At 30.6% G+C, this 20,023-nt stretch overlaps 1 long non-coding RNA gene across 1 annotated transcript; it reads right to left on the bottom strand.

Annotated features, from left to right (window-relative positions):
- Positions 1-8,187: 8,187 nt before the first annotated feature.
- Positions 8,188-12,563, bottom strand: LOC139429668 (uncharacterized). Its single transcript, XR_011640222.1, has 3 exons — positions 12,495-12,563; positions 10,859-10,900; positions 8,188-8,347 (listed from the first exon to the last, which is right to left on the bottom strand). It is a non-coding gene; the product is annotated as an uncharacterized lncRNA (long non-coding RNA).
- Between the last annotated feature and the right edge of the window lie 7,460 nt (positions 12,564-20,023).

A 20,023-nucleotide genomic window follows, 5' to 3' on the forward strand; every position in this document is an offset into this window, starting at 1 on the left:
ACCTTTTCCTTTCCAACCCTCTTGGCAGTTAGAGCGATCTGCAACTGAAACTGCGTGGCGCCTTATAAATTCAGACCCACCCCATCTTCACTGGGAAGCCGAGGTGTTGCAGATCTGCGCACTTATTTTTAAGGGTTCGATTGTGTTGTCGTTTCTTTTTGTAGAGAAGTCGTCACACTATGGGTACTACTTTCAAAATATTTGGCAGCAATATGTTTTAGAACATTCTCACACGATGGTGATATCATATTTTCAATGATTTTTAATATGAATGAATTGTTTTACAATCGATGTTATTTTTGCCCAAATAACGAAGTAGATGTTTATTACAAAAAAAGTTTAATTGTTTCTTTCGTGTCTACCGCTACTTGATATTTGGACAACAATAACATTGAGTGATAATTAACTTTAACTATAATGATAATTTATAGTTAAAGAAAACCATCTACAATAATTGCATTTTAAAGCTGTATAAAATACGAGCGAAACACTTCAAACACTTTAAAATTTACGATTCGTGCAAGCGCTTTCGCGACATTGGGCCATGACAAAGACAGACAAATACATCATTCCGTCTGCCTTTGATGCAAACGCTCTCCTCTCATTGCTTAAATATTGAGTCAGCGATATAGGAGATAGTATATACAAGGTACATGAATATATTTATCAACCTTGAGTATATATATATGTGTAACATCATCCATCGGAGAAATCCTGAAGAGTACGTCATACAAGGGTGAGTTGTTGGTTGCATAACTCGTGTAACGCCATCTAGCGGAGAAATTCGGTGGTGTAAAAATAGAAATAACAATTATATGATAACACATTTATCATTTAATTGTTAAGTAAAACATAAATATTCTAATATAACTACTGTTTACATATTTATTTCCATACAGAGAAACATCGGATTACATATCAGATTTCTTGAAAAAACAAATTTCTAGAAATAACAGGTGTTATTGCTACATAAAATGCGAATAAAGCGGTTTCTATTATTAAATCACCGAGGTTAAGTGAACTTTACTTAACTTACTTGCACCTCACAATAAATTTAACTGTTTTAAGTTTTTTAACATTACATTTATTTAATATAGTTAATCTATATGAAATTAAACAATAATTATTTACTTAAAATTGTATTAACATTACTTAACACGTTATGCTATAATGACCCCAAGCTAATGTATTAATTCCGTTATCACAAATATATCGCTTGGAGTCATTTCGTGAAAGAACCAATTTATTTTGTAATACAGTAAATATTCTGCGGTTAAAACTTCTAAATAATGTTTGTTGTTTAAATAATACCAATTTCGAATTTAGACAATCTAAATAATTTTGAAAAGAGATGTGATGTTTAACAACGGCCTTCTTAACTCCTTTGAATTTTTTGGTAATCCGCCCATCAGCGACCCTTTTAGCCTTTGACCTCAAACCAACAAATTCGACCATTACGTTTCCACAATTCTCATCTTTCATTTTAATTTAATTAATTTTAGTTTGTATTTTATTGTTTTGCTATTGTTTTGGTTTGATTTTAATACATTTAATTTATTATTTAAATTTAACTAGATTTCTTTTATTTTTATAAATTTCATTTAACTTTGCTCCCTAAATTGAAGCCGGCGTGACAAGTTCTGCTTGTCGCATACGCCTTTAGCACGCCCATACAACATAGTAGAGCCGCTCCTTACAAATTGGTGTCAGAAGTGGGACATTATAGTTTTTGTATAATTTTCGAACCTTTAATTTCGTACCAATCAGAATAATTACTAACCGTTATTATCATGGCAGAGGCCGCCATACAAGCTATGACCGTTACCCCCGTGTCACTCGGGATGATCGCAGCAACGGTAGAAGCGTTGTCGGGACAAAGGAACGTGAAATTATATTTTGAACGAATAGAGCAAAGAACCACGTTAGATAGGTGGACAGAACAAGAAACATTGAATATCGTAAAATATCGACTTTCCGGAGAGGCGTATCGATATAACAAAAGTGATACAACATTGAAAATAATGGTAATGTTTACTGAATTCAAAGAAAAATTTATCCAAAGATTCAAGCCGCGAAGAATTCCAGGTGAAGCATACAACAAATTGAATCGCACTTTCCGGGTACCTAATGAGACTGTGTCCGAATTCTAGACTAGAATAAAATTGGTAGCTAATAAAATTTTGGAGGATAACCAAAGTAGGGCGACAGATGCCGAGTTGCCAGGTATTAAAAAGAAAATTAACGAAAGCGTCCTTAATCAATTTAGGATGGGGTTGCGAAGAGAGATTTCTCAAAACATCGGAATTATATTAATGCGAGAAAGTCTGACTTTGGAGAAGGCGGCGGAAATTGCGACTCTAGAAGAGAGTCATCAATTCGCCTTGAGACGTCGATTCAAATCGGTTCGGGTGATGGAATCTTCGATTACATGTTTCAAATGTGGAGAAATTGGTCACATATCAAGAAATTGTAGAAATCAACAAAGACAAAAAACAACGCAGTTTAAAGGAAATCAGAAATTTAATTCTATAAACCTCATAAGTAATAGATTAACCGAAGGGAATTCGCCAAGACAGTCGTTTAGCTGTTATAATTGTGGACAAGAAGATCACTTTAGTCGAAATTGCACTCTTCCCAGAAATCATAGACAAGGCACGACTCAGAAAAATTTTAAACGTGTAAGACTTAGAGAGCCTCTTATTAGGATTAGGTGTGCATTTAAACACAATTTCTTCGAATGTACGTTTAATTAACTTTTCATACGCCTAATGTAAAACTTACAACTACCATAAAACATAACATAATGTCGACTCTAACGGACACGGACACAAGGCATGCCGCGTAATAATTAATATACAAACTAATAAAAATCAGCGTTTTAAAATCAAATTAAATTAATGCTACAACTCGGCCATCCTGACAATAGTTCGTCCTCGAACTACACACAAAAGTTTTTTTTTTTATGTTTATCCACGGAAGCAAATTATTTCCCACCGGTACACCCTCATATGGTCTATTCGAATTTTGAAATCCATCAATATCTACTATGACAAATCGAGTTTCAAAAGAAATTTTCTGGGAAAATTTCTTCGTTAGTAAAGGGAGGTATTATTACAGCTCAATTTTTTTTTTTACTTTAGGTAACTTGAGTTTTGTTCGGAATTTATGTTAGGTATTTGTTATCTTTTCTTTATGTTGGTGGGAAATTTGTATTGCATATAGGCGGTTATTGAAATATTTGTGTTTATTTGGAATTAATTTTATTAATTTTTGTTTAATTTGATTTTTTTAGCAACGATCTCGATTCAGCAACTCCCTAAATCCCTTTTATCCTTTCAGATGATTTTTCTTTTCCTTTTCTTGATTTTTCTTCGTTTTTCGTTCTTTTGTGCATGTGTATATTGAGCGAGCAGGTGTATTTTTTGGGCCCTTTAAATTTAATTTAAAAGCATTGTGGCTTACCTCTCGAGTCTCTTCTTGAGTAACCAGTTACGATACACTGTGGTGTAAGGTGATTGAGGCATTTTTGGGTTCATCACCACTGCATATCTTTTGAAATCGTGTTTTCACGTTTCAAGTCATCGGATTTTTAGTGTATTTACATTAAAATTCATCTTTCTGGTTTTAAACTTCGAACATCAGAGGTAAGCGTGTATTTTTCTAACTTTTGCTATTTCTTTTAACCTTTCATGTAATCATTCTTTCTCTCTTTTCCAAACTACTTTAATTAACTTACTCTTTAAAAAATATATATATACATACTAAACTAATTTCCCATTTAATCTAATTTAAATACTAAAACTGTTTTATCTTCTTTTCCTAATTTCTTTTTATTATTTTCATGCAGGTTTTAGTAAGAGCCAATTTTATTTGGTAATTTTTCTAAGAGCGAAATTTCGTTCAACCAAACGTTTCGTTCTGCCATCTTGGAAACATCCACTTCGGTGTGTTGCTTTCCTACAAGAAACATTAAGCATCAAATTCTAAAATAACATCATCCATACTTACCTTTCCCTCGCACCAGAGGTCGTTGCTGCGGAAAGTTAAGATACAAAATCATCGATACTAGAACCTAGAACATTACATCGGGGAAAAAGGTCAGGAATATTTTTAAAAATATAATTATGTATGAAATGGGTGCCCATTATGTATGAAATATAGTATATATCTTTGTAGGTATCAACTTTATAAAAAAACATTTTATGCAAAACTTGTTTAATATTTTATTTGCCTTAATTAGACTCCATTCAATTGTTTTAAATTCAGAAAACAAATGAGTAACGAATAATACTTAAATTTTTTAAATGTCAATGTATTCTTTCTTTATGATGGCGTAAAATTGTAATAAAAATTAATCAATAACATTAATCTAAATATCCGAGATCGTCAAATAACTCGAATTATTACTGTAAATTAAATTTACATACAAAATAAAACAAATAAACGAAAAACTATTGTACATCTCCAATAATTCGAGGTACTGCGAGATACTTGACGATCTCGGATATCTAGATTAATGTTATTAGTTAAATTTTCTTAATAAACTAAAATTAATTAAATTTTTCGCGGGTTCTAATAATTTTGATGATTGTTTTTTTTTGGTTATTTCTTTTTTTCGCTAACATTAATAGTTTAGAGTTCATTATTTGTTATTGTTTGTACGTTATTTTGAATTTTTGGAAATAAACAAAACTTTTCTATTTTGCCTGTATAGACATTGTTGGAAATAATTCACGAGCACACCCTGTATAATCTGAACGCGTGAAGATAAGTCCATAATATTTGCGGAGCACAAAGGATTACTGTAGACGAGTTTATTCAGGGAGTTTCGACTTTTTTATTCGCGGCATTGTTGTCTGAGCCACCCTTCCAAGTGGAACATTCCGTCGCTATGGAAACCGAAGTGGATGGAAAATTCCGGTCGTTTTTAGTGTGGTGTGAGGAACCACATTGTTATCGTACTCTGTGCGCAATGGATGGGCGATCGCGTTACTTAAGCGAGTTTGAGCGAGGAATGTTTGTGCTTATGCACATTGAGGGTGTATCGTTCTGTGAAATTGCGCGTCGTCTCGAGTGATCTCGAGTGATATTTTAATAATGTGAAATTGACAGTAACAACAATTCTTTGTTTAATGATATTACAGAATTTAATAACCATCGACTTTTCCCAAAATACGTGTAGCTGACTGAATCTGATCTACTTTATCGCTTAGCCTACAGTTCTTAACAAAATTTACTTTTCACATCTTTTAAACCTTTTAAATTTTTAAATCTGGATCGTTTCGTACTGTGATATGATTCACAGTTTCAACACCACACAGATAGCCTACATAACCTTAAATAAAACTCACGTTAGTCGTCTTACTGCGCTTCACGCTATAACGCGTTTTTACTTTTTGAATTTTTTTAATTTGCGTTCTTTTTGTTGATGGTAATATTTTAAGTTTTATTGCGACATTTTGTTGTTTACAATCTTTTTATAATGAAAAATAGGTAATTGAAAGCCGCTTTACTGAATTCTAAATATAATTTTAAACTTTCCTTTCTTTTACAGTTCTCTTTAATTTTTCAACTCGCCCTTCTGGCTTTTAATCTTTTGTAACTTATTAAAACATTACGTTCTTACTCCCGAAGTCGCTTGGTGTTCTGATTATGTATTCTCCTTCTAGTTTGATTCTTCGTTATTGACGGTATCTAGTTTAAACATTGTCATTTGCAAAATGGTTTTTTCTATTATTGATTTTTCAGTCATGCCTGAGGAAGGTTTCATAGAAACCGAAACAGCTTGTGCACCGATTAGCTAAGTTTTTCAAATACACTATTTTTTATCATAAGACCTTTGGTATTTTTTAAACTTATCTCTCTACAATGAACGTGAAATCACAATTATCTAAACTAAAATGTCACTTTTATATTTACGCTTGTAAAACTAGCAAAAATTTATATTTATCTTGCATAATTCTTGTATTAATTCCTCAAAGTATATATTTACAGTATGTCCCAGGACAGATGTTACAAGAGGTAAATGACCTACATATTTTTGAATTTTACTTTAAGGATGTGGAATTAAGCCCTGCTTGATGTGAACAGAATTTTAAGAATATTATCATTTTTTGAAAATCAAGTTGGCCTTGGCAGTGAAAAGAACTATTTTTAGTTCAGGTAAAGTAACTTTTTTGTTCATGATCATTCGAAATTTTATTAAGAAAAGTTGTTCAAAATGACAAATTATGGTTCTATGCAAAATTTCTCGACGTAAATTTTGTGTTCTAAAATTAACATAATGCAAGAGGAATTCAACTTTTAACTAGAACTGAGGGATAATACAATTTAAAGGAAAAATATAAAAAGTTTTCTTCGTAGTTTGAACTGGTCTGCAATTTAAAAAAATACAATAGTCTGACTAGTTTCGGCTTTTTGACAACTTCAGAAATTATTTTGAATTCAGAAAGAAGTTAAGATATATACATATTTTCTCATTTGACATTGTTGAGATCGTGAAGGTTGTTAATTACAATAAAATAATATTAAATAAATTACAATACAATTAATTTTCCAATATTTGCGACTACTTAAGTACATTTTTTCTAGGCGTACTAATGTTTGTGTTCCTTCACTCTGATCTAATCTAAAAGTATGGAGGTAGATCAGAGTGAAGATTAGATTTCTGAAATTTTTCATAGTGCCATTATTTCACATTCCAAACAACTTTTCATGATGAAATTTTGCCCTATCATGAACAGAAAGGATACTCTAACTGAACTAAAAATAGTTTCACTGTCAACGCCGACTTGATTTTCAAAATATGAAAATATTCTTGAAGTTCTCTTCACACCAAGCAGAGTTTAATCCCCAATCTTTCTAAATTTTTAGGTCATACCTCTTGTAACATCTATACTGGGGCACACTTCATATTTAATAGGTATATTAAATTGTTAAAAATATAAAATGAAATCAATGAAATTCTGAAACATCAATGAAAAATATAGATATTTATTCTAGCCACATAATGTAATGCTCATTATTATTAATTACATCCGAAAAAATAACAAATTAAACCTATTCAAAAAACGAGTAAATAACGAGTAAATGCTGTTACTGAAGCATCAGTTGGAATGTTTGGAGTATTCACTTTATTCAAAAAACAAATAAGTAATTGTTTATTCAAACACATGAACTTAAAATTTGACAGAAAATTATTAAGAAGTACAATAAATATAAACATATTACGAAACGACGTAATTAATCAACAATAGCAAATAAAATAAGTACTCTAATAAAGTATATATTGCACTTACAATCTAATATATAAGTGAAACTAAATTATGTAAATCGCCAAGAATTGTAATAATACTGCAAATAATCGAAACATATTCATAAACAACTCATTCCAAACAACAATTATTAAATCTCTAAAAATTAAATCAAAATTAACCTTGACAAAACTATACGAACTACATTCATGCATTTACTAGAAATATTCAGTAAGAAATGTTGAATCACTTCGGAAATTCAAGAATATTGTTCTTCAGAACAATAATTAAGTTCATTACTTGTGATTGCTAGCTGATGCCAACGTGCCATTAGCCAACCTTCTAGGTTCTGGTAGTGTTTCATTGACGGATTTATACAGTGGACAATACTTTCTAGTATGAGCATTATAACCATCTGCATAACAATACGGATACTTCAACGCTCTCAAAACCGGACATGAAACTTTACCTGTGGAATCTTTCAACGAATGACTTTCATAAAATTCTCGCCCCTCTGAATTTCTTCGACAAAACGTACAAGTTCTTGTTGATATGGCTTTTGACCACCCGTTTACGGTAGAATTGTTTCCATTGAGAAAATTATCCCACTTATGATTATCTTCCTGTTTGGCGATAGGTTGTCTTAAAAATGCCTCTTTCATTTTTGTCACGTAATAATCCATTGGTTGATTATTGCTAACTATGATCTCTTCTGATGAATATTTAAAAGGAATGTTATAGATGCTGGTGGTCTGGTGACAGAGCGAACAGGAAAATATATCAGGGTTTTTGTCGTTAATTAACAAATGACAACGTGATGGACATTTATCAGGAATTCCTTTGTAGCTATCAATCTTTTCAGTAGTTTGATGATTGGCAGAGAGTGGCTTTGAAGCTGTTACTGAAGCATCAGTTGGAATGTTTGGAGTATTCACTGTATAAAATACGGAAAATGTGTTAGTCATTTCTGTTTACATGAATACAAAAATAACGTAAAATAAATATAAATTCGATCTAAATAATCATAAAAGTATCTCACCTCCATCCCGTAGATTTTTCTTCAATATGCAGCCGGTGACATTCCCACCATTTATCTGTACAAAAAGGGAAAGATAAAAAATTATTTAAACTAAGATTAGAACTAAATCTAGAACTAACACTAGAAACTTTCGGGTTTTGCCGTGCGTCTTTTAATAAAAGGTTTGACGTTTCGGATGCCATGTCAAAAGCTCACTTCGAACCAGTTTCTGAAGAAGGTTGCAACATGGCATCCGAAACGTCAAACCTTTTATTAAAAGACGCACGGCAAAACCCGAAAGTTTCTAGTGTTAGTTCTAGTTTTAGTTCTAACCTTAGTTTAATTCACACCGGCCGTGAAAGCCTTCGTACTTATAAAAAATTATTATAATGAATATACCGTTTGAGGCATTTAAATTGACACTACCTATAGCTCATAAATCGTCAATTTTATCGAATAAGGTTTCAGATAAAACTTTCATCATATGAAGGGGAAAATATTCTGTATGGTATTCAGTTTACATTTTAGAAGCGCTATATATGTCTTTCAATTGTTAAGTTGTAACGCCTAAATATCTAACTTTAACAAAATAAAATCTAGACAAAGAGAAAAGAAATATGTTTACACCTAAGGACACACGCGAGTCCTCGACCGGCCGGAATTCTGAGTTGCAATAATTTTATTGAAATAAAATAATACTCGCATAAAATATAATCAAAAAATAATACAGGTAAGGTATTGTAATAGATAATGTAATTCAAAGGATAATATACTAAAAACAGAATTTGTTGTCAATGGTTCGCAAAATAAAACAAGCAAAAAAATAAAATGTGGCAAAAAAATTGAAACTCGCCAACAAAAATGTACGAAGGATATAAAATGAATTTAATTTAATCAATGAATTGCTTTTAATCAAAAAAATAATTGAATGAAACACTACATGAAAATTCCTCAGTGAGAACAAGATTAGTGCACGATTCTCCGGCAGAAATAAAATGTTGATGTTATCTGACCTTATGTTCGTTGACTATTCCGATCTGATCTGAAGGAACGTATCTGCACCAGCAACTTTTGGTGTTCTATAGGAAAATTTATTTTTATTGAACAATTTTTCTTAATTGATGCAGTTGTTTCCAGTCAGTAACGAAATAGTAATTCCTCTCGGACCAAAGTTGTCTCCAAAATATTGGTAACCGAAGAAGTAATGAAATGAGATTATTCCACAAAAGTAAATCGAGAATAATATAGCTCCTCACAATAAAACCTGGTTAAAAGAAAATTAAAGAAGAATAGTAAAGAAAATTAAGAAGCATTACTAAAGATTAAATTTTAGGACGGTTTTTTAATTTTTCTTTGTAGAATAGTTTTAGGATAGTAGTTTTGTAGTACTAGAAAGGATGTGTGAATAGATGAATGGGTTGAATGAATAGTAATTAAGCAAATGCTTTCCTCAGGTGGTCTAGGTTTTAAGCAAAGAAAAATTTGGGAATAAGAAAATACGTTGAAATCCGGATGTACCGATAAATTCGAGAAAAGAAAATCACTTTTCTCACAATTAATCACGAATAATGAATCCCAAAAATTTGGATTGAAAAAACTCACAAAACTGTGACTTCGCTTTTCTATACTTGAAAGAGAACGAGAAGGCTTTTGAACATACTTTTATACGAATGAGAAAAAATTACACCTGCGCAAAAATAAAGTCACAACACGGTCTCGAAATGAAAGGAAGAAATTCAAAGAATTAGGAATCTTTTAAGGGAAAAGAGAAGAAAGGAATATTGAGGATTACCAGGAGTATGCTGCTGTAAAAAAATCTTAATTAAAAAAAACAATGTAAAATATATGCATCCCAAAATTATGCAACTCATAATTCACAACAAAGACAAGTCAACAACATAAAACAAAAAGAAACAAAGTCTTTCCGTAGCTACCTAATTCATTCGTCACGTTTCACTAATTAAGCTTGGAAGGACATATGATTACTGAAACGATTTAAATAATTTTAGTTTATGAGAAACATCAGAGTTATCAATGATGCTCGAAATTTATGCGAAGATTTCCTACAGAAACATTCCGTCCCGTGCTTCATTTTATCGTATTGTGAAATAATTTAAAAAAAAATTTGTGAAAAATTATTAATTTTTGCCTTGAAAAATTTTGCTCAAGATAAACGACGATGAGTGATAATAGTACAATCAACGTTTAAGCTGCTGTTCGTAATAATCCACATTTATTCTCTCGCTATTTCTCGAGGCTGTACGGTATCCCAACCTAGTGTCCTTTACATTTTATTTTTAATTGAAGCTTATTTGTTTTATTGTGTTTGTTATGGAGAATACCATAATGATTAAAAAAGGGTAAGTATCTATTTAAAAAATCTTACTTGACAAATGAAAGACAGATCGAGACGCTTCTGAAATGTAATGGGACAAATGGGAACTATGCAGAATATTTTCACCCTTTATATCATGAAAGTTTTACCTGAAACTTTTTACGATAAAATTGACAGTTTAAGAGATACAAGGTCGTCTCAATTTCAATGCCTCATCGATATAATATCGATAATTAGAATATACAGTATTACCATTATCAGGAAATAGTGAGTAAAATGATCTATGGTCACCTCCTAGAAATAACAAAAAAATATAGGCTATTATTATTATAGATAGTTAAAACGTTATTATGAATGTTAGTGTAAGTACATGAAGTTAATAAAAAAAAAGCAATGAAATTTGTTAAACATAAACGTTATTAACATCACAGAAATTTCATGCAATTACTATACTTTTCCGAAAAAATTAAACGACGATTCAAATGATTATTAAAATTAAAATATATTTTCTAACTTTTCAAGAATCGCCCGGTCGCTTAAAAATCGACGATTCTTTTTAATCGATAGGTACTGACCTAAAAATGACGTTAACAATAAAAAAAGTGTGTTCACTTTTGTGACGTCACAAGCAATGCTTTTTAAACATTTAACTTTTTTGTAAACATGCTTTTTCGTATTCAACCGGTCAACACCTAACCCACAAATTGTTTATTTTATAGCCACGCACAAAATAAATCTAATAAACTTAAAAGTAAAGTTATTTTTACTTAACTTGTAGAGATTACAACATATATTTTCGGATGAAATACCCTAGTTTCTTAAGTTTTCGATGCATAGCACTACCTAGATAGACTGTATCAATAGACTGTCTGTCAAGTGATACAAAAACCTACAACGACTGAAATGTCTTTATTTACCGTCTGTCTACTGGCGTGGATCTAAATGTTAGCGGTTTTCTTTCAATGGACCCTTCAATCCGTAATTTACAACTCGACATTTAGCGAATTCGCACTAGTTTAAATGTTAATTAACATAACTGAACATCCAATTTCTATACAAAATTCTGAAGTAAATCCAATCTAACCTAATCCAGACCTAATCCAACCCGGAATTTACACCTACCACCTGCATCAAACCCAACCGGTACCCAACCCGACAATTCGGAAATTCACACCAGTTTAAATGTTAATTAAACTAACTCAAAATCTGATTTCGAATATAGTAAGTAAAAATTAAATCATTGTCTCAAATTTAATGAAAGAATTAACAACTTGTTAATATTAATTTAATAATATTTATAACGCATATTTTCGGATATAATACAACGACTAAAAGTCTTTATTTACCATACACCTGTTCGTGTGGACGGTTTTTTTTTGTCAACAAAACCAACCTAACCTGAAATTTATAACCCAAGGTTATTTCACCCGAAAATATATTAATTTTTTCAAAATTTATGTGTAACGGTGTTGCTTTGAAAATATATGGTTAGCATGGTTGATGAAGTCACAAAACGTGACGTCACATCAAAACTTTAAAGTGATTTTTTTACTTTTCCGCACTTTTTCTTTGTTTTGCCTTCAATTAAAAAGAATCGATTTTTATGCGACCGAGCGATTCTTGAAAAATGCCCATATTTTTATTCAAAGATAAATACGTCTAATTGATACGAATGTTAACACAGAATGAATTGTATATAAAATAAATACATATTTGTTATCTTGGAAACAAATAAAAATATATAATTTTCATAAGCAATAGACCCTAATGATTGAATTGAATAGATTGAACTCGTTCATCAATGCCGGCAATATTGACAGTAACGTCACAATGAACAACTGAATTAAAAAATACTAAAATGAAGTATATAAAACCCAAAACTACTCACAAATTTTCGATATAAGAAGAGAATTTTTAATAAGTTGTAAACATCTCCGCGGGGTAAACTTAACCTAAACTTAACACAAACACTAAACATCGGTGAGGTGACTGAATTGGAAGGCCAAGCGTCTGCGGTTTATATAGGGGTAGGATTGACGATGTAATACAGGGGCGTGGCTTAGAAATTAACATTGTTCTTTGTATGCTAAAACGTACACTTTTATAGCAGCGAAAATACTAGAATAAATTGTTGAAAAACTTGAATAATGTTCGATTAAGTGTAAAATTAGGTTCTATCATTATTTTACATTGAAAGTTGTTAATTACAACTTTGATACGAGATTTTGTATTGAAGTATCGATACGGGTCGTGTTAACAGTTTCTACATCCGCCCAAGGTTCGTAAAGCGCATTGTACAATACGCTTTACGGACCTTGCATCCGCCATGCTGTCGCCAGACAAACCGGAAACCCGCCCTCAGAAACTTCGAGTTGTTCTCATAAAAGGAAATAAAACCTACCCATATTTTCTATAAACTGCAAGAAATTATCAAAGTATTAATTCTGCCTCTTAATGTAAAGAACTACACTTATTATCTTTCTATAAAATATTACTATGAAATTTTAATAGTTATATTTAATTTTAATATCTGCGATGAATAAATGTGTTTATTCAAAATTGTAATAAATTGTTGACATTGATTTGTTGACATTTGTTGCATTGTTTATTCTTACTTCTACTTTCGTTTTAAACTAGGAGGATTGAATACAAAACTTAGATTTAGAATAAGAAATATCATTAAAAAATATCACTGGATATTTTTGGCGGTAAATTTAAATTCACGTTATTATTACATAAAACGAAATGTTCTACTTATTATTAACATTTATTTAGCATTTCGTCTATTTTAAACATACAAGTTAGGAGTGCGGGAAGTTACCCCCAATTTTTTGATTTTTAAATTTTTTATTGTTGTCCTAGATTGTTCTAGAGATGATCTACATTGTTCCAAAGCGGCAAATTGAAAAAATAAAACTCCACGAGAAAACCGAAAAAACAGGTTTTTTGACTAGCCCCCCATTTTTGGAAAAGTGAAATTTTCTTTGTTGTTCTGGGTTGTTCTAGTTGTTCTAGTTATTGTTCTAGAAAATCAAAATTGTGGGATACAGCATTACGAAGTTATAACTAAAAATAGGTTTGGCCGCTGAAATGTCTGGTTGATTGCTGTGACCATAGCTTTTCTATCAATTCCATATTACAAATATATACCTATTATAGCTAACGCAATCTGGAACAGCTATTATTTTCACTAGAACAACTCTCTAAAGGGCACTTTACTCTTTGAAAATTAAAGTTTTTCGAAGTTTTAATAAGAATTAAAAAACATAGAACAATCAGAAATAACTCAAACTTTGCCGATTCAAATTGTTCTAGATGTGTTTTGCGTTCAACACGAACATTAATTTTGCAAAATCACATATTTTTTTTGCACTAAATTGTTCTTGTTGTTCTAGGTACTTAAAATGTTTATTTAATCACTGCGGTTTTAGTTCTTTTGAAGTTTCATATAATAATAGTTTTAAAATACTAAAAAAATATAGAATAATCTGACCATCATAATTATCTAAAAATCACAAGTTTCACCTTTCTCTTTAAACTTATAATAGTAAAACAAAAGATGCGGTTTAAAGTGTATTTATTTTGTATAAACTAATAAATTAATAAATAAACTAAACTAAGAAATAAAACAATAACTATTCGATCAGTATTACTATATTAGTACAATAATTTATTTTAAAGTAAACTATAACTAAATAAACTAAATTATGTAAATAAACTAATATCATGGAATAATACGGTTACATCACTTTGCTCAATTATAAACATATATGCATATTTAAGCATTTATTTCAGTAGCTTTTTCAACTTGTACGGATTCTTTTCGTAAGTCTTTAAATAATTTCCAATTGGCATTGTTGGGCACAAATGCCAGGTAGTGTCCTACATCATTCAAAGTTTGAGTACCTTCGTAACTGATGATACCTGCGGGGATATAGAATTTGTTGTGGAGTTACAAATTGCGTACGTAATCACTCAATTTTGTTTTATTGTTCTCTCCATTCGTTGTTTCTATAAACAGACCACATTTTTTGCAATTGTTGCTTAGGGTTTGCATGTAGTTTTCTATTACTTGGTTTAGCTATACATAGCCTAATATTGTTACGATGTCAATGTCGATTGGTAAAATTATGTTTTTATGGAAAGTAACGTTTAAACCATTATTGCAGTTTTTAGTGCTACAATAACTAAATTCTTCTTTAAATCGTTGTGTGCAAAGAAACGTAATATTTGACACAACATTCACTATTATCAGGCCAGCAATATTCTGGTTTCCAAAATAATTTATGCCTGTTAATAGTTCAGCTCTTTTTTTATATGTTGCTTTACTAGAACCGGTTTTTAAAAATAATTTTAGGAAACTAAAGCAATATGTGCAAACATTCTCAACATGATTTCTAAATGAATAGCCCAACCTATTTTTAGTTATAACTTCGTAATGCCGTATCCCATAATTTTGATTTTCTAGAACAACAACTAGAACAACAAAGAAAATCATTTTTCCAAAAATGGGGGGTTAGTAAATAGCCTGTTTTTTTGGTTTTTCTCGCAGAGTTTTTATTATTGCTATTTGCCGCTTTGGAGCAATGTAGAACTACTCTAGAACAATCTAGAACAACAATGAAAAATTTAAAAATCAAAAAATGGGGAGCTAACTTCCCGTACTCGATTACCCCCGCAATTTACAACTCCAGAACAAAGTCTATATCCTCGCAAGTATCATCAGCTACGAAGGTACTCACTCTTTGAGTGATGTAGGATACTACACGGCATTTGTGCCCAACAATTAGTTATTATTTAATGATTTAAGAAAAAAATCCATACAGGTTGAAGAAGCAACAGAAATAAATGCACAAATGTGCATATATGTGTGTAAATGAGTTCCGTGATATTAGTCCATTTAGATGATTTAATTTATTTACTTATACTTTACTTTAGAATAATTTTTTGTACAGTTTTTGTGAAAGAATAGGTATTGTTTTGTTAGTTTATTTATTAATTTATTACTTAGTTTTACAAAATAAAATACACTTTAAATCGCATCTTATGTTTTATTATTATAAGTTTAAATAGAAAGGTGATTTTTAGAAAATTAGATGGTCAGATTATTCCATATTTTTTAATTTTTTAAACTATTATTATATTAACTGTTGGGTTCACTGATTCAACAAAACCTGTCCGATATCACAACAACTAATAAAATTTAAGGTTTTTCTAGTGAAAATAACAGCTGTTCTGAATTGTTTTAATTGTTGTAAGTAGTAATTTTTAATATGAAACTTTAAAAGAACTAAAACCGCAGTGATTAAATAAACATTTTAAGTACCTAGAACAACAAGAACAATTTAGAGTAACAAAAAATATGTGATTTTGCAAAATTAATGTCCGTGTTAAACGCAAAACACATCTAGAACAATTTGAATCGGCAAAGTTTGAATTATTTTAGATTGTTCTATGTTTTTTAATTCTTATTGTGTAATATAAAACCGCTGTCACAAGAATTACTGACTGAAACTTCCAAAAATTTTAATTTTCAAAGAGTAAAGTGCCCTTTAGAGAGTTGTTCTAGTGAAAATAATAGCTGTTCCAGATTGCGTTAGCTATAATAAGTATATATTTGTTATATGGAACTGATAATAGAAAAACTATGGTCACAGCAATCAACTAGACATTTGGGCGGCCAAACCTATTTTTAATTATAACTTCGTAATGCTGTATCCCCTAATTTTGATTTTCTAGAACAATAGCTAGAACAACCCAGAACAACAAAGAAAATTTGATTTTTCCAAAGATGGGGGGCTAGTAAAAAAACCCGTTTTTTCGGTTTTCTCGCGGAGTTTTTATTTTTTCGATTTGCCGATTTGGTACAATGTAGAACAACTCTAGAACAATCTACAACAATAAAATATTTAAAAATCAAAAAATAGGGGGCTAACTTCCCGCACTCACAAGTTAGCATGTATGGTTTAAATATATTTAATATAGCACACATAACTTCATAATTACTAACACTCGCCATATTGAGTGCCAACATAATTCACTAAAAAAAACATTAACAAATAACTGTAAAAGATTCGATTTATGCCAACGAGAATTTCAAACAAAAGGGAAGCTTTGTGGTGCGAAATTTCAAAAGCTACACCGCGTATGCAGGCTGTTTCTGTAAGTGTTTGGATATTTTTAATCACAAATACTACGTGACTAAAAATTATGACGAATCATTTAAAAATTTCTGGTCTAAACCCATAAATGGCTAAGATATATATATACCTTCGCAATTTTTAAACATTTTCTTAATTATTTTTGACATGGTTTGTCATATTAAACTTATGTTCTCGTTGTCATTACATCACATTCTTTGTTCATATTTAACAAATAATAATCCTTAAATTAAAATAAATTACGTTAAGACTTACTACAACCAATGCACACCGATAAAAATCACGAACACTACTATCCGTGCTGAAAGTCAAGGCCTCTCACTTTAGACATCGATATCTTCGCAACCGCTTGATGAAAAAGATTGCGGTAAAGTTTGTTGTAATTACTAAACATTTCTACGTACCATTGAATGTGAATTTGAATTTTCGGCTCCGCGGTTTTCTTTTTATCGCGAAGTAAATGAAAAAAGTACCCGATTTTTGAGTGTGCCGCCAACTGTCCACTTTGCGATTTTTTCACTTGAAAATATATTAAACTAAGATTAGAACTAAAACTAGAACTAACACTAGAAACTTTCCGGTTTTGCCGTGCGTCTTTTAATAAAAGGTTTGACGTTTCGGATGCCATGTTGCAACCTTCTTCAGAAACTCGAAGTGACTTCGAACCAGTTTCTGAAGAAGGTTCACACCGGCCGTGAAAGCCTTCGTACTTATATGAAAATATATTGTATTGGTGAACGATTGAATATTGATGATATATATATCGATGAATTAAAAATTTAATTAAAAAAAAACAAAAAAAACAACTTAATAAATTATTTAATTATTAATACGAACTTAAATTTTATATCATTTGATGTTGTTAACTCGGACTGAATATCCTAAATCAAAATAAAATTTTCAAAATTCGAATTTTTAATGAACAACAAAAAAAATGAATCAAAGACTTATCTTAATTACAAGTAAATTGTTTCTCCTTCAAACAATGGTTTCTATATACGCCTCCTCTATCAACTTAAATCCTCGGTGATTCCACACTCTCACGCTAGATGTCCAAATCCAAGTCGATTGTTTTAATTTATTCTTCCTTTTTGTATTCTGATTATCGTCTCAGTTAGTGTTTTAAATGTTCACGAATTTTTAATAAACAATTTTATACACTTGATTAAATTAGTTTTTTTTTTAATTGCTAGTTTTTTTTTAATATTCAAACTCACATTAGGTTATTTCTTCTTCTTCTTCACTATGATCGGGGTTATGTTTTTTTTTTAGTATATTTTCATTGTCGAACGCGTTCACAACAAAAGGGTGCGTCTTCTTCTACGATTCAACTTTGATTGTTATTGTTATTTTTTCAAGTGTCGGTTCTTCAATTTTCTATCAACTGCGTAGCGACTATGCTACTGACAATCGTGGATTATTTCAAAAATAATATAAATTTTGGTTATACAAAGTACGTTAAAAGATAATTTATGTAAAATTTCGGAACGACATGCAATGTCGATCAAAATAGTTCAAATATGTTTTCTTTTTTCCAAAAATAATGATTATCAGATATTATTATCGATTTGTTGGTTAATTTCTTCAATTTCAGGAACAATATGGTTTTAAATGTCTATCATTATCGGTGAATTTTTAAAATAAGATTTTGGAATGGATATGGAAATTTTATTACTTTCTAGAAATATTACGGCATAGATTATTATTGATTAAGTGAAAGATCGCATTAATAAGTCTTTGTAAGAAGTTTTATCGATAATTTCATGAGCAATATCGATTCTCAACTGACAGGTGAAAACGTAGTCATATTTTTTCATTAAAAATGAAATCAGATACTATCAGATACTCGTATCAGCCTGAATTACTACAATATCAATAAAAAATAAATAAAAAAGGAGAGATGTAACACCACGTTTCTAACTACAGTATAAATAAGAACATATTTCAATATGTTCTTTATAATTCAATATTATTTCATAACAAACATGACCACTATTTGGTGTAATTTATGTGAAAAATGATTCTGCTTTTGTAAGCCGTTGTGGAGTTAGTATTCATTATAAATAATATTTCCAACTCTAACAATGCCATAAACACGTATTTTTAATGTTCTATTTCATTGACAAAATCGAAAAACATAATGAAAATAATAAACAAAATCATTAAACTAAAACTAAAACTAACACTAGCACTATCACTAGAACTAACACTAGACCTACAACTAGAAACTTTCGGGTTAACCCGTGCGTTTTTTGAAAAAAATGTTTGACGTTCGGATGCCACATGATAGTGCTAGTGTTAGTTCTAGTTTTAGTTTAATTAACACCGGCCGTGAATGCCTTCGTACTTATAAATAAAATCATACTAACCAAAATAACGTAAACTAGATCTTTTACAAAAAACTAATAAGTTTTAATAGATAAGTACGCTACATGTAAACTGTAAATAATTCAAAATAACAATTTTAAAATAAGGTTGTCAAAACTGACAGGTGACTATGTATTTTCTGTTTAATAGTGACATTGTCACAAAAATTAATGACGTTGTCGTTTAAAGAAAATGTTGGTTGTAAACGATGAATACTAAAAGTAAGTTTTTGTTATTTCGCGAAATAATAAAGCTTTTTTTTCAATATTTTTATAATTTAGAAGGGCCCTTCTAACTGCAGAGAGAGGAATGATGTTCTAACTTTAGAAACACAAATTTAGTATTTAACAAATTCTTATGTACGGTTCTTAAGGTTGATTATTAAGGTTTAGAAGTAGAACGGAATGAAATTGGTACAGGCTTTAAATTTGAAAATGTATTGCGCAAACTAGATAGGAGAGGTTCTGTGTCAACAGAATGATGTGAATTTATAGAAAATTCTCCAGGAAGACAAAGTGGTTGCCTAACTCAGCGGGAGAACAACGCCGATCTTCTTTTAAAGAGAATCAGAGTCCCAACAGGATTATTGGTGGTTCGTGATTCCACCTATCGACATTTCCTATGGCTGTTATGGCGGTTTTGAGAGTCCTGTGCTTGTAAAATTGTAAAAGGGTGTGATAGATTGTGGTATGCCGATTCTGGAAAGATATTCACGGAGAAGAGTGTTTGCTACTGAAGAAGATGAAATATCATTTATAGGATAAGCTTCAGGCCAAAGTGTGAAGCGGTCGATTACTGTGAGGACATAAGAACATCCTAAAGATACTAAAGGTCCTAATAAATCTATATGGATATGCTGAAATCGTCCTTTAGGAATGGATATTTTCTC

Source organism: Onthophagus taurus, chromosome 4, assembly GCF_036711975.1.
Source record: "Onthophagus taurus isolate NC chromosome 4, IU_Otau_3.0, whole genome shotgun sequence".
Taxonomy (NCBI): domain Eukaryota; kingdom Metazoa; phylum Arthropoda; class Insecta; order Coleoptera; family Scarabaeidae; genus Onthophagus; species Onthophagus taurus.